The following is a 15,954-nucleotide window of genomic DNA, read 5'->3' as shown; positions in this document are numbered from 1 at the left end:
CTGTTGGATTATGTGGCGAACAGATACACTTTTGGGGTACCCCAGACAGAGAAGACCTCCTCTAGGACTTCCTGGCACACTTGCCACTCATGTGAGACTGTGCTCTGCCTGCTCAAAGCATCCACCAAGGTGTTCTCTGTTGCCGCTAGATTAACTGCCGAGATGGAGATCCGGTTCTTCAGTAACCAGAATCACAGCTGCATCGCCTCAGTAAAGAGGGGACGGGCGTGCACGCCACCTTGTGTGTTGAGGTAGTGCATGGCCACTGCGTTGTCAGTTAGAATCAGGACATGCTTCCACTTGAGACACAGAGCAAACGCCTTTAGGGCTAATCTGATGGCCCGCAACAGCTCGTTGATGTACCACATGGCTTCCATCGCTGACCAAAGACAACTCACCTGCAAGTCCTTGCAGTGTCCCACCAGCTGAGGTTGGGAACCACTTGGTTGGACACTTTCAGAGGATTCGTGAGTGCTCACAGGTACTGAGACTACGGGTCCCTTAGGAGCCACTGAAGGGATCTTGTGCGCAGTCTGGCCTCCGGCAGTAGAAAAATACAGGAGGCCAAGAGACCCAAGAGGTGGAGGAAGGAAGCCACTGGTAAGGTGGTGTGGTTCCGGAACAAATTTACCATCTGTGCTACGTTGTCAATTCTCTCCTCGGGAGGGAAGGCTTTCCCTACCCAAATGTCTAGGACTGCTCTGATGAACTGCAGCCTTGGACTGGTGTCATATGGGACTTCAAGTTCAGGGAGAAGCCCAGTCTTTGCAGTAGTAGACATGTGTCCTCTACACGAGGCAAGACTTGCCCCGCTGACTTCCCCCAGATCAGCCAGTCGTTCGGGTAAGGAAATACATGGACCCCGGATCTCCAGAGGTGAGCCGCAACTACCGCCATGAGCTTGGTGAAGATCCTTTGAGCGGAGGTCAACCCAAAGGAAAGCACCTTGAACTGTGCGTGTCCCTATAAGGAACCTTAGAAACTTCCTCTGCTTGTGATGTATTGGCACACGGGAATAAGCTTCCTGTAGGTCTATTGACACCAGCCACTCCTGAAGTTTGAGAGCATGGAGAATTTCTCACCATCCAGAATTTGCCTTTCCTCAGGAGTGAGCCCTGAGATCCAGAATGGGACGAAGATCTCCTCCTTTCTTGGGCACCAGGAAAAACCAGGAATACCAGCACCATCCTCTCGGTTCGGGAGGTACCGCTTCCACAGCACCCATCGACAACAGGCCTCAGTTATTCCTGGAGCTCCTGCCCCGGTTGGATTGGAGGCAGTGGGGGTCTGTCAGGTTGTTTTCTTAAAAAGGGCAGACAATGACCCCACTGAATCAACTGCAGGGCCCAGGCATAGGAGGTAATCTCCTGCCACTGGGGCAAATGTCCTGCCAACCGTCTATCAAGCGGTAAATTATGGGAGGGGAAATCAAAGCAGCTTAGAGGGCGGAGCCACCGCTGCCGCTGTTTGCTGGCCTCTAGAGGGCCCTCTGCACCTTCTGGGTTGCGAGAAACGCCTCGCTCCTGCCTGGCCTGCGGGAGCTGCATCTTCCTGCCATACAGATCTTACTGTCTGTAGCCTCTGCCTCTTGAGGCAAAACAGAAGGCAGGTTTGGGCGGCTGAGCATCAAGGCCCAGCGATTTAGCGGTAACTTTGGATTTCTTGTGTTTTTCCAAAGAGTGGTCAGTTTTTGGCCAAAAAGCAAATCTCTCTCAAAGGGCGTGTCCAGTAGTGTGTTCTGAACATTTGGGGAGAAGCCAGAGGTTTTTAAATAGGCGTGTCTCTTCATAACTACTGCTGACCCCATTGAACGGCCAATGCAGTCTGCCATGTCCAGGCCCATCTGCAATGACTTCTTGGCTACCTCCTTTCAATCCTCCACCAGCTGTTAAAATCCGTCCCGCATTGCACCTTCGGGGCGTACTGAGCTGCATGCTCCACAGATTTCCACACGTCAAAGAAAACATTACTTACCCCGGTAACGTTCTTTCGAGTGGATGTTCCTTCCACGTATTCCTCATCATTGATATTAGATATCCAGCTTCAGCTGCTTCGGAAATTTCTTTTTCGCCAGAGGGAGCTGTATGTCGATGGCGTTGACTTGGCGTCCCTCAAGGGCCCCCGTCTGGCGGATGATGTAATTAAAGGAATATATAGCATGCGCAGCACCCGTTGGCTTCAGTTCTGTTTTTTCCCCCTACAGCGGAAATACCTGCATAACCACAGGAATGATCGTACTTATTCTTGAAGCTGTAACAGCATGGGAAATTCTACTGTGGGGCAGGCTGGGAGGGTGATGAGGAATACATGGGAGGAACAACCAGTCGAAAGAACGTTGCCAGGGGTAATTAACTTGTTGTTCGAATTGATTGTGTCCTACCACATATTCCTCATCTTTGATATACTCCTAAAGCAGTATTTGATTTGGTGGAGAGAGTAGAATTGGATTTTAATTGTTTTCATGAACCGAGTGCAGGACTGCTTTACCAAAGCTACTATCCTGACCGAGGGAAGATTCCAGAAAGTAATGCATTGTGAACGTGTGGATAGTAGACCATGTTGTCGCTTCACAAATATTTTTTACTGGCACACCCCTTTGCAGGGCTGTAGAGGTAGCCATGCCCCTGATGGAATGAGCCCTTAAACTTTCCGGAGGATCCTTCCCTGCCAACCTGTAATATTCTGAAATGGCTAGAATGATCCATCTGGATAAGGTCTGTTTAGAAACATCCCAACCCAGTTTGAGGCCCGTATAGCCAATGCAAAGCTGATCATCAATACAGTGTTTTGACAGTCTAGATACATAAAAGCTTAAAGCTCTACGAAGGTCCAACCTATGTAACCTCTCCTCCTCCTTGCTAGGTGGTCGGAAGGGGGGATAGATAGAAGGCAAAATAATTGTCCTATGTGGAAATCAGAAATGATTTTGGGTAAAAGTGAAGGTTTAACCCTTAGAACAAACCTATTCTTGTGGAAGGTAGTAAAGTGTGGCTTGGACGAAAGTGCCTGCAACTCGCCCAATTTGGAGACTGATGTGAGAGCTACCAATAAAATGTCTTAAAGGTTAACCTTAAGGAACACGAATGTAAAGGTTTGAAAGGTGCACACAGACATTTTGGAACCAAATTAAGATCCCAAATTGGAACCTGGAATGGAGATGGTTGGAACACGTTGGTGAGCCTCTTTAGAAATGGTGTTATCAGTGGAATTTTGAAGTATGAACATTCCACTGACGAGCGCTTAAAGATGGACAGCTCTGCCAAATAGCCTTTAATAGTACCAATCTGGAGCACCAGATTGGCTAAAGATAGCAGAAAGGATAAACCATTTGGTGTTTTACATAGAAAAGGATCAACATTCTTTTCTCTGCACCAGTTGCATCATCGGTACAAAGACTTGGTTGCTGGCCTTCTGGCAGAAAGCAGAATCTCCATTACATCACCCGGGAGGTCCCAATCCTTGTACCGCAGCCTTTCAGAAACCAAGCATGAAGGTTGAGTGTTTTGACCTCTGGATGGAGAACCCGACCCTCCTCTCAAGAGAGAAGGTCCTCTCTTTGTGGAAGACATATTGGTGGACAGATGGACATGACCAGAAGGTCCAGGGACCACATCCTCCTGGCCCAATCCGGGGCAATTAGGATCATGCGTTTCCCAAACCATCTCAACCTCCTGATCAAGTGAGGAATGAAGGTGACTGGAGGAAACGTATAGAGGAGTGGAAATTCCAAGTCTATCACAAACATGTCTCTTAGAGCTCCTCTTGGGGGAAATTCCCTGGAGCAATACAGTTTGCACTTCCGGTTAACACAGGTCACAAACAGATCGACTTGAGGAGTTCCCCAAAGGGTGAAGATCTCTTGAAGGACTTCCTGAGCGAGTTCCCACTCGTGGGAGACTGCTCTGCCGGCTCAGAGCGTCCACCGCGGTATTCTCCTCTGCGGCTAGGTGAGCTGCTGACAGGGAGATTCCTTATTGTATTGCCCAGTACCAGAGCTGCATTGTCTCTGCACAGTAGTGACTCTACACCACATCTCTTGTTGAGGCAATACACAGCCATTGTGTTGTCCGCCATTATAAGAACGTTCTTTCCCAGTACAGAGGGCAGAAATGCCTTCAGCGCTAGTCCGATTGCCCTCAGCTCCAAAAGATTGATATGTAGTTTGGACTCAGAGACCAACGAGCCCAGACTGTCAGATCATTGGTGCAGACTCCCCACTCTGTGAGTGAGGCATCCATCACTACTGTTATCTCCAACCATGGTTGCCAAAAAGGTTCTCCCTTCAGAATGTTTTCCTAGCAGGCCCACCGCAGAAGATCCTGTGCAACCCTGCTGGGAACCTGAAGTAGGTCCGACATCTTTCCTGAGAACTAGGACCATTGAGTTCTTAGAGCCCACTGAAGAGATCTCATTCTCAAGCGGACCTCTGGCATCAGAAAAATACAGGATGCCATAAGGCCGAGCAACCTCAAAAAATTGCTTTAGTCCAAAAAGACTGAATCCAAAAGACCTACCCAACTAAAAGTTCTAAAATGGATACTACTAAATGTTTGACTTACGTTTGGTAAATAGAACATAAAAAGGGCTACAGGGGTCTCCCCCACAGCTGTCCCGCAGTCACGGGGGGAGGAAAGGACCCTGCGGCGCCGGTTCCCGATCACGGAAGTTCTGGGATTCTGCAAGACGGACTGTAAGGTAAAAAGGGGGCAGGGGTTTGGGGTTGTGTGGGCAAGTCAGTAATGTTCAGGGGAGAAAAGACCAAAGATTTTCTCCATTGAACATTTCTGATTAGGTCTTTCAACCCCAAACCAAAAAAAAATAAATAATAATAATCGAAGGATGGAAGACACTGGCTACTTTGAAATTTGGTGACCATCTGAAGAAGGTCTTGAGCCCTAAGCTCGGGTGGTGAGCTCTTTACAAAGGATGAATCCAGAACAGCTCTGATGAATTGGAGTTTCTGAGAAGGTGTCATATGGGACTTCTTGTAATTGAGGGAGAAGCCCAGTCTGTGAAGGGAGTGTCAGGTGACTTTGAGATCATCCAGGACTTGCTCTGGAGAATGCGCTCTGATCAGCCAATCGTCCAGGTAGGGGTAGACATGAATCCCCCCTCTCTTGAGACTAGCTGCCACTACCACCATCAGTTTGGTTAAAACCTTCAGGGCAGAGGTCAGCCCGAATGGTAGAACTCGAAATTGATAGTGAGAACCGCCAACTGCGAACCTTGGGTATTTTCTGTGCTTGGGATGGATTAGCAAAGGAAAATAACCATCCTGAAGGTCCAATGACACCATCCAATTCTGGAGTGGGATGGCCTGAAGTATCTGAGAAAGTGTGATCATCTTGAACTTGTCCTTCCTGAGGAACTTGTTCAAGTATCTCAAGTCCAAGATGGGTCTCCGTCCTCTGTCCTTCTTGGGTATTAGGAAATAAGTGGAATATCAACCCTTGTTCCTCTCCGCTACAGGCACTAATTCTACAGCGCCTTTCTCTAGTAGGGTTAAAATCTCCTGCACAAGGAGCGCGTCTGGAATCCTCAGAGTGGTTCCCCGGTGGATTGTTCTGAGGTCTCTGTATAAAAGGAAGGCAGTACCCGTGGGCTACAATTTCATAAGCCCAAGGAGCCAAAGTAATCTCTCGCCATTCTTCTAGATTCTGAAACAGTCTGCCTCCTTCTGGTGAATTGTGACTCAAGAGCTCAGAGGTTTTGGGGAGGCTGATGCAGTGGCAGATGGTAAAGATGCACCTGCTTGAGCTGGCTTTGCACCCCTTCCTCGTCCACCATGAGGAAATCTTCTTTTGGCCCATTTTGACTGGCCATTCCTCTCGCCCTTCCAACTGACGAGTACTAGCAAAATGATCTACCCATTCAAGGTTGTCCATTGCGTCCACCTTTTTTCCCCTCTCTATCCGGAGGCAGATAGGATGTGGATGCCGCAGGTCTGGTGGTAATTGTGGCAGCTTGCATAACAAGCCCTTCTGGAGAAGGGTGTGTAGCGAGGAAACAAGGGTCTCCTCTTGCTGGGCCATACTTTCCTGTGAAATCGGAGTTTACTGGGGCTAAGGGGGAATTGTACAAGCATGCTGCCATAAGGAGGCTATGGGGTTTGCTATAGCCAAGTTAAATTGCATACTATGTGTAAGGGAAGCCCAATTTACAGGGTTATCCCTAATTATAAGGGTACCCCTAATCACGCTCACACCAGAGTAAATGCACCCGTCTAGGGAAATAAGGCCAGGAGTCTATCTTGCAAGGATAACAAATGTATTCTTTACAGAAATGAGGATGGCAGCAAAGAACTCTGCTCCCTGAACGGTCTCTTCTGTCCCTCACTGTTCCTTTCTCCTGCCAAAATGATTCCAGGCAGGAGCTTATATACTCTTGGCTTGGTCACTGGATATGGGCATGGCTCCATCCCAAACCGTCCTGCTTCCACATACAAGGGATGCTGCAACGTCTTCCTTTCTTCATTGTCAGCAATTTCTATCAGGCCATCCTACTTTACATATTGCAACCTTACACAGACACTGCAGCCCTGCAGAATTTTACAAACCTTGAGGCCTAGACCCAGGAAAATGAAATATTGTTATAACTAATTTTCATTCATACTCCACTCATTCTACTTATATTGTTATCTGATCTAATAACCTCCTTAAACCCTTATTTTCCATAATTCTACATTGTATGCATAAAGCATGTTAAAAACCCCTTTTAGCATGCATGGTCTTTTGACAGACAGCTGGTCAGTGAAGTCATGCTGCTAGTGCTGGCACAAACACTGCGAAGCCTGTAGTCCAATTTTAGCATATGCTGCATTCTTTCTGGCAGCGAGCCTGTTTGCATCTACTGTGCTTTAAGATTTTAGAACTACATAGGATTTAACATTTACAAATGTATTCAGCTAGTTATTTGCACCTTATATTTAAATAATAACTGCCTTCTTTTAGTGCCTACCCATGTCTGTGTGTGTGATTATATTTGCATGAAAAAGCTTTCCCAGGGACCCTGCTCCCCCCTGCTTCCTTGTAGTGCCTAGAAGCCAGTCAAAAGAAGTCTTGACTAATTCTAAAGCGCTTGTGGGTACGGACAGGCGCCAACTTCTTCCCAACATATGCTCAACTGCAGGACCTTTGTCCAGAATGTCTAAGTTCGTACCCTTGAAGGGGTGTAGCAGAATACTTTAAACCGAGGGTGCCTACCACCCTTTCAACCAAGGCCCTACATGCATGAGTATGCATGTAGGGTTGGCCTAGCTGGAACTCATTCACTGGAGAAGTATCCAGGCCTGTTGGCATCTTGTAATCCCTGGGCTAGAGCCAATAAATCAGCTTGGTCGTCAAAGTAATCAACACCGCTGGTGCCAGAATAGATAGGGTCAACGTCCCCTTGCTCTTCGAGATGATCAACGCTGAAGATCGACAGCATGGAGTCAAAGAATCCCAACCTTGACAATGTCAATAAGGAACCATCACTGACAGTTGGCGTCAAGGTTTTCCAAGTGGATGCTGATGGGATGGTTTTTGCACTGATGAAATATCTTTCAGTGCCAATTGTAAGCGCTGATGGAAGGACTTTCTGTGACTAAGAAGGCTTTGATGATGCTTGGACATGGTCAGCTTTGCGATGGACAGCCAACAGCGTTTTACAAACCTTTGTTGGCGTCAATAGAATGGCTAGCGTGGGGTCGGGAGGACCGAGCGCCGCTTTTGCTGCCAAAGCTTTCTGGTCAGGGGTTTTAGGGGACCGCACCTCCAGTAGCTTGATTTTGAATAATTTCAAGCATTTCAGACTTGAAACTTTCCCACTCTTCCTGAGTGGTCGGCCGAGCCAGGGGCTTACCTCTCGCTGACAACGAGTTAGACTTGCGTCAGTGGCGGTGACACTGTTGCTTCTTTCATGAGGAAGACGACGAAGAATGGCTTCTTGAATACGACTGCATTTTAGTTTTTCGGCGATGCTTTTCTTTCACCTTTTCGGGGGTGGCCTCGGAAGACCGGTCGATTTAGAGGACGGCCGGCCCAACGCAAGATTCGCGGCTCTCATGTAGGGATTGTGACTGCATTTTCGAGCACGACGCACAGGCCTCTGTGTCGTGACGCGCACCCAAGCACCACAGACAATTGTCGTGGGGGTTGGTCATCGACATTTTGGATGGGCAGTCAGTTCATCTCTCAGACATTGCAGTCTAGGTGTTGAAGAAAATAAACGTCGAGTGAAAACTCAAAGTCGTGTCCCTGACACAGCGTGCAAGCACGCAGAAAAAAGGAATTGAAGCATGGGGCGTAGTGAGATGGTATTTATACGACACCTGACGTTAAGTCCAGAGCCGACGATCGAGCACCGAGCAAGACGGACTGACAATCGACGGCTTAGTCGAGGTCCACTACGCCCCCTGTCGAAAACATTTCAGAGCAGCAGAGCTGGATGAGGGTATATATCAGAAGAGGAATCTGTGTGTCATCCGCGTAAGAGTAAAAGAGTACGCTGCATTCTGTAAAGAGGACAGCCAGCATTCAAACATACAAATTAAACAGAAGTGGGGATAAGGCCGACCCCTGCGAGACTCCACAAGACAACTCCACAGGAGACGAGAGACACGCTTGAAAAGACAGTTTGAGAGTGGCCTTCCAGAAAAGACCTACACCTTTGCAGGAGGGAACCGGTGACACCCGCTTGCTCCAATCTAGTCAATAATATGTCAATCTACTGTGTCAAAGGTTGCAGGGAGATCCAGGAGAATAAGTAATCTGGTCTCTGCACAGCCCTGAAGCAGCGCAAGATCATCTAGCAGCGATATCATTACGGAATCGGTCCCCATCTTGGGACAAAGCCCGGTTGACAGGGTTGAAGGCAGTCATAGTCCAGAAATTTAGAAAGTTGAGGGGCAATAATCGCCTCCAACAGCTTCATCATGACTGGGAGCAAGGAAATAGGCCTGTAGTTAGCAGGCATTCGAGGACCCAGGTTAGTTTTTTTCAAAAGCGGCAGAGCGATTGCATCTTTAAGGGCCGGCAGCAGAATGCCCTTTGAAAAAGAATACTGCAGTGCATCAGTCGACATACCCATGGCCCTTTGGGGAAGACCGTTCAGAATGTGAAGAGGGACTGCATCAAGAGGTGAAGCAAATTAAGACCCATCAGAGCTTTCCGAATAGTTTCATCATTTATTGGATCAAGTTTGAAATTGTTTGCCAAAATTAAAGAGGGGAAACCATTGCTAGGCCAAATTTGCTAGGTAACCTCAACCATTTGATGTTTGATTTGCAGATATCAAGAATTTTCTCATAGAAAAAAGTGCTGATTTCGTCACATCTTAGCTGGGCATCAGGCGATTCAACAGAATTCCGCCCGCTCAGACTAATAGCTTTTTAGCTACTACGAATAGATCTCTAGAAGCACAGGCTGCTTCAGTTATCCTGGTAGCATAATATTTGGCTTTTTCCAAACTAATCATCTGGTGATAGAAAAGCACTGCTTGCTTATAGAAGTTGCAGGAGTCTATATCATATTTCAGTCGCCAGTTTCTCTCAAGGCGCCTGCACATTTGTTTCTGAATTCTCAGTGCAGGAGTATACCATGCCTCAGAAGGCTTTGTGTTCTGCCAAACTGAGCAAGACAGGGGGCTACTTTATCAGCTACCTTCTCAAGGGAGCCCCGGAGAGAGGAAAAAATATCATCAACCTTCTCCCTGCAAATCCTAAATTTCTGAGAAAGTAGCTCTGTCATGTCAGTCAAATCAACTTTGTGCCACCATCTGCGAAGTTGAACGCCATGAGATGTCTTCAAGGGGCAAAGCGGGATATGGACCCGGTAAGGAATCAGGTACAACTAGAAACCATTCCGGCCTTGGCAAAAATCAGGTCAAGCGTGTTGCCGCTCTCATGGGTGGAGAGATTGTTACACAGGACCAAAGAAAGATCCGATAAACAGGTCGCTAGATTTTTGGCATACCTGTCCAGAGGATCATTGGGATGTAAATTGAAATCACCCAACAGTACCAAATTAGGGAGTGCCAGACTCAAATTGGCCACCAGTTGAGCAAAATTAATTGCAAAATCAATCAATATGGCTGACAGAAAGCGGTCTGTAAACCAGTAAAAATTGAATAGGCATGTTTACATTAACACGCGCTCTAATCAGCAATAGTTCAAAGGGCAGAGAGTGGGCTACTGGGATACAAACACACTGATAGGAGTCACAATAGATTGCTAGCCCTCCACCTCTACTAGGTGGGGGCCTATCAGCGCGACGTGCATCATAGGAAGTGGGCATTAATTGGCACAGATCAGGATCAGAGCTCTCAGAGAACCAAGTATCTGTGATGCACATAAAATCAGGCAGAAGCACAGCCTGTGCAGTAGTTGACGGGTGTCTTCCGGGCGAGACAAAACCTGTCCCACTTACATCCCAGAGATCAGGCAGTGGTTCAGGTATGGGAATACGTTGACTCCGGATCTCCTGAGGTGAGCCGCGACTACCGCCATGAGCCTGGTGAAGACCCTTGGAGTGGAGGTCAACCCAAAGGGCAGCACTTTGAACTGATAGTGTTTGTCCCCAATGAAAAACCGCAGGAATTTCCTGTCCTTCTGATGTATCGGCACATAGAAATAGGCATCCTGCAGGTCTATGGATACCAGCCAGTCCTGAAGCTGGAGAGCATGGAGATTTTCTCTCAACGTCACCATCCTGAATCTCTTTTCTCAGGAACTTGTTTAGAGCCAGAGAGCCCAGAGGTCCAGAATGGGACAGCTTACTACTCCTTTCTTGGGAACAAGGAAATACCGGGAATACCAGCCTGACCCTCTCTGATCGGGAGGCACCTCTTCCACGGCACCCTTCGACAACAGGGCTCTCAGTTCTTCCTGGAGCTCCTGTCGCGCGGTGAAGATGGGGGTCTGTCCAGAGGTTTTCTTAAAAAGGGCAGAAAATAACCCCACCGAATTAACTGCAGGGCCCAGTCATTGGTGGTTATTTCCTGCCACTAGGACCAATGACCTGCCAAACTTCCACCAACCAGTACGTCGTGGTAGGGGAAAAACAAAAGGGCTCCGAAGGCAGCGCCGCCCCAGCCACAGTTACTGGCCCTTAGAAGCTTCTCTGCCCCTACAGGGAGGCGAGAAACACCTCTGCCTTGGTTGGCTTGTGGGGGCTGCACTTTCCTGCCATAGGGCACATAGCGCCTATAGTCTCTGCCTCTAGAGGCAAAGCTGAAAGCAGGCTAACCAGGCTGCTCAGCCAGACCCAGCGACATAGCAGCAATTTTAGACGCCTTAAATTTCTTTAAAGAGTCATCCGCCTTCTGTCCGAAGAGCATCTCCCCCTCAAAAGGTGTCTAGAAGGCAGTTTTGTGCATTGGGGAGAAGCTGGAAGTTTTTAAATAGGCCAGCCTTCTCAGAACTACTGCCGACCCCATGGAGCGGTCATCACAGTCAGCAATATCCAGGCTCGTTTGCAAGGACTGATTGGCAGTTTCCATCCCATCCTCCACCAGCTGTATAAATACGCCCCGCATAGGACCTTTCGGGACGTATTCTGCCGCATGCTTGACAGCCTTACACAAACCGTAGGAGAATTTAGCGAACCTGCAAGCTACATTTGTGGCCTTGAGATCCATGCTGCCTGAGGTAAAAACCTTCTTGGTCAATGAGTCTATCCTTTTCCCTTCCCTGTATATAGGGAGATTTGATGTGGATGCCGCGAGCCTGGAGGATATAGTGGTAACCAAAACTACCAGCCCTTCTGGGGAAGGGTGTGTTGAGAGGAACTAAGGGTCGCCTCTCGCCGGCCTGTACTTCCCTGTGACATTGGTACTTGCAGGGGTTTGGGGGGCTAAGTGCGTGGATTTTGCCAGATGGAAGCCAAAGGGTCAGCTATGGCCTGATTGAAGGGTATGTTGTGTTCAATAGCCATGCCCTCATCCAGGATATCTGTAAGGTCATACCCTTGATGGAGAGTGGCAGACGACTTGAGACAGAGGGTGTCAACCACTTTCTCTACTAATCTCCTAAACTTGACAGAGTGAGTGTAGGGATGTTTTTGTTGCATCTCTAGGTCTGGAGATGTGTCCAACCCACTGGCATCTTGGAAGGCCCTGAGCAAGTGCCACCAAATTGTCTCTGTCCTCGAACTAGTTGACACCGCCTGATCCCACAAAGATGGGGGTCGACCTCTTTGTACTCCTCGGTTTGATCAGTGCCAAAAATGGACTACATCTAGTCGAAAAAGACTGTCAGCGGTAGCGGTTGAAAGGCGCTGATGTCGCTTGACGATGTTGAGGGCTTTTCTTTCGGCTCCGTGGCTCTGGATGCCGAGGCAGAGGGCTTAGTCGTTTGTAGCAGAGCCTTAGATGCCGATGGATTGGGTACTGGCGCTGCTGGCTCCGACGAGTGACATGGGAAGAGGCTTCTAGAGCATGATTTGAGGCGCAGAAGGCATCTACTTCCTGGCAAGCGTGGGTTCGGGGGTACCCAGCGCTGCTTCAGCTGCCAAGGCCTGCTGGTCGGGGGTGGGAGCCGCGCCGACAGCCACCTGTTGACGTAACCTGTCAAACATTTCTTTCTTAAAAGAATCCCACTCTTCGCGATTGGTCGGCCCCTTAGAGGGCTCACCTCGCTCCGAGGAAGAATCAGATTCCGTCCGATGGTGGCATTGCTTCTTCCGTGAGGAAGTGGGTGACGAATGGCTTCTGAAGTGGGAACTCTTTTTTTGCGGTGCCGGCCTTCATCGTGATGAGTGGGCTCCTCAGGCTCGGCCTCAGATGACCGGATGAGAGACTTGGCGACGGTAAGCCCAGGGCCAGCTTACCGGCTCTGTCTCGCAGGGACTTGGGTTGCAGCTTGGTGCACGACGTGCAAGACTGTGTCGTGAGTGGAACCCAAACACCATAAACAGATGTCATATGGGTCAGTCGCCAACATTTTGGCCTCGCAATCAGAGCACCGATTGAAACCCGAGATCTGTTGCGACGACATATCGAGGTGAATCGAAAAAACGTACTCTGAAAACTTTGAGAAAAACTCAAGTAGGTTCCCGATGCGGCATGTGAGCGTGTGGAAAAAAGGAACTGAAGCATGGGGCGTAGTGACATGGTATATGTATGACGCCTGACATCACTTCGGGAGCTGACGATCGACCACCGCGCAAGATGGATCGACGGACGAATCGAGGTCCACTACGCCCCCTCTTGAGAAAATATTCAGAGCAGATGAGCTGGATGAAGGATATCTAACAAGATGAGGAATTTGCAGGAGAAAAGCAATCCACTGAAATTCTTTATGCTACCGGGGGAGCAGCAATACTCTTCATCAGCTCTGCGCCGTTACATGCCCACACCGGATGTGAAGTCACGGCCAGTATATATGGAGCCACTGCGCAGGTTCAGCCCTTCTTCCCTAGCACACAAATGCGGACAAACCGGTGGAATGGGTGAGGTGTACAAGCTACCCGCCATGCAGGGCAGGTTGGGTGGATGATGAGGAATCCATGGGAGGAACATTTAACTATAAGAACATTACAGAGAGGTGCAGAGTTGAATCTTCTAATGGATTCCCACCTCCCTAGATTCCTCATCAATAATAGACTCCCAGAGCAGCACATACATCTGTAGGAAGGAGAGAGAGGAGACACAACCTAAACCAGAAAACTCTACAGGACTGCTTGACCAAAGCGCATGGCCTACCCAGACAGGGAATCTAAGAAAAGCAATATTGTTTGGTAAACATAGGCAGCGAGACCCACATGGTCTCTTGGCAAATGTCTAAGGCAGAGACTCTACTCTGCAGGCAAAGTTAGCAGCTAGCCCTCAGGTTTTATGAACCTTGCAGCCCTAAGGCATTTCCTTACCAGACATATTGTAGCATTCCAAGATGCAGATGAGCCACATTGACAGGGTCTGATTAGTCACAGCCTTACCAGCATGAACAGCGACATAACCCACAGTAAGCTTAGGATGCTATCACAAGAGTCCTAGTATCAGAGTCCTAGTATCTAAGGGGCTGCACTGGAAACAGCCGATGAAATGTATCCTCTGCTTTTGAAGTGACGGCATCCAGGAAAATCACCTTGCGGGTGAGCAAACGTACCTCATATGAACGGATGGCTTACAACAGGGTTTCTATGAGGAAAGCAATAAAATTATGTTCCATGCAGGGACAAACTGGCGCAGGGGAAACTGGTTGTGCAAACCCCACAAAAACTGAGTAACGGCGAGGATAAAAAAAAAAGTCTTGCTCAGATGTCCTAAAGACAGACAGACGATGGTGAAGAACCCCTTTACAGTAGCAATCTGCAGGCCCATCCGTGAAAAAGAAAGCAGAAAATCCAGAACAGAGGCGGAAAGGCAAATTAAAGGGTGCAGACCCTTCTCCCGACACCAAGCAGAGAATATGCACGACTTGCAGGCATACACTGATTCAGTGGATGGCCTCCTTGCTGAAAGGGGTACATTCAAGACTTCATCTAACAAATCGCACTCATACATCTCAGCCTCTCAGCAGCCAAGCATGAAGTTTCATTACGCTGAGGCTCAAATGGAAGACCCACCTGCTTCGCTGGGAGAGCAGGTCCTCTCTCGCCAGGGAGGACAGATGCACATGTCCAGAAACTCTGGGTACAATGTATGTAATCCAAGCCCAGCCCAGAGTGATCCAATTCAACATGGACCCCGAACAGCTGCAGTTTCCTGCAAACTAGTTGAATGACACGGTTCAGCGGGAACACAGGGAGAACGAAATGTCACTTGACTATCAATGCGCACCCAGAGCTCTCGGTCGAGGAGAAACTCAAGTGGACACCTCTGCTTCCAGTGTTAACAGGAAGTGCGAGTTGTTGGGCACTAGTGTCCCCAAAAAAGAGGATCTCCTCCAGACTTCCTGTCTAGCTCACACTCAGAGGGCAAAGTATGCCTGCTCAATGCATCAGTTACAACGTTCTCTGTCCTGTTGAGATGGCCTGTCAGACATTCTCCAGAGCCCAGGTACCACAGTCTCATTGCTTCTCTAGAGAGGCAGCAAACCCACACCAACTTGTTTGTTGACCAGGTGCATGGCTGCAATATTGTCTGTTAAATCCGGTATATTTCTATCTCTCACAGATGCAGCAAAGACAGTCAGGCCAGTTTGATCACCCACAGCTCCCGCAAATGTTGTGGCTTCTGTCTAAACCCAGAGTCAGCTCATCACCAACAATTGTGACCAGGGAAACGCCAGTCTCAGTAAGTTGTCTGGCATTGTCCAAAACTTGCAAAAAGGCTGACATGTTGCCCACAGACATCAAAGTAGCCACTGAAGCCACCATATGTGTAAAAAGAACGCAAGAGGCCATGACACCAGGAGACCCAATAGGTGGCGGCAGGAGCCAGCTTCTGGGACTGAAAGACATGAACCATTTGGAAGACGTTAGTCACTTAATTCTAGGGAGGTAAGGCCCTGCCCATTTGAGTGTCCAGGACCGCACCAATGAACTAGAGGGAGTGAGATGGTGAAACATGGGACAATTTGAAGTTCAGGGAGAAGTCCAACTCTGCAAAAGGCTGCATGTGCAGTACAGATGTGCCGAGGCAGGGTTTGGAGAGCGAACTAGTTTGTCTAGGCAGAGGGTCTGGATGTATACTTTCCCTTGTAAGGAAAGCCAAAACCACTGCTAGCAGTTTGGGTGCCGAAGATGGACTGAACCGAAGGACCATGAATTGGTAGCAGGAAGACCCCACTGCGAATCTCGGGTACTTGTGTTTGCGATGGCGAGTCACATGAAAGTAGGTATCCTGAAAATTCAGGGACACCAACCAGTCCTGGAGCTCGAGGGGCTGGAAAATCTGGGACAGGGTGAGAATATTAAACTGTCCTTATGCATGTACAGGTTCAAGAGCCTCAGTTCCATGATGGGATGCAGGCCCCAGTCTTTTTTGGAACCAGAAAATAAAAGGAATACTAAGCCGATGCCTTGCTCCGAGTGG

At 48.6% G+C, this 15,954-nt stretch overlaps 1 protein-coding gene across 3 annotated transcripts in view; it reads right to left on the bottom strand.

The window, feature by feature from the left end:
• TUT7 (terminal uridylyl transferase 7) overlaps window positions 1–15,954 on the bottom strand; it is a 2,420,963-nt gene that overhangs the window by 284,073 nt on the left and 2,120,936 nt on the right. The gene's annotated exons all lie outside the window — the stretch shown is intronic.

Source organism: Ambystoma mexicanum, chromosome 6p (assembly GCF_040938575.1).
Source record: "Ambystoma mexicanum isolate Mex_15411 chromosome 6p, UKY_AmexF1_1, whole genome shotgun sequence".
NCBI lineage: Eukaryota > Metazoa > Chordata > Amphibia > Caudata > Ambystomatidae > Ambystoma > Ambystoma mexicanum.
This window is presented reverse-complemented; position numbering and strand designations above follow the sequence as displayed.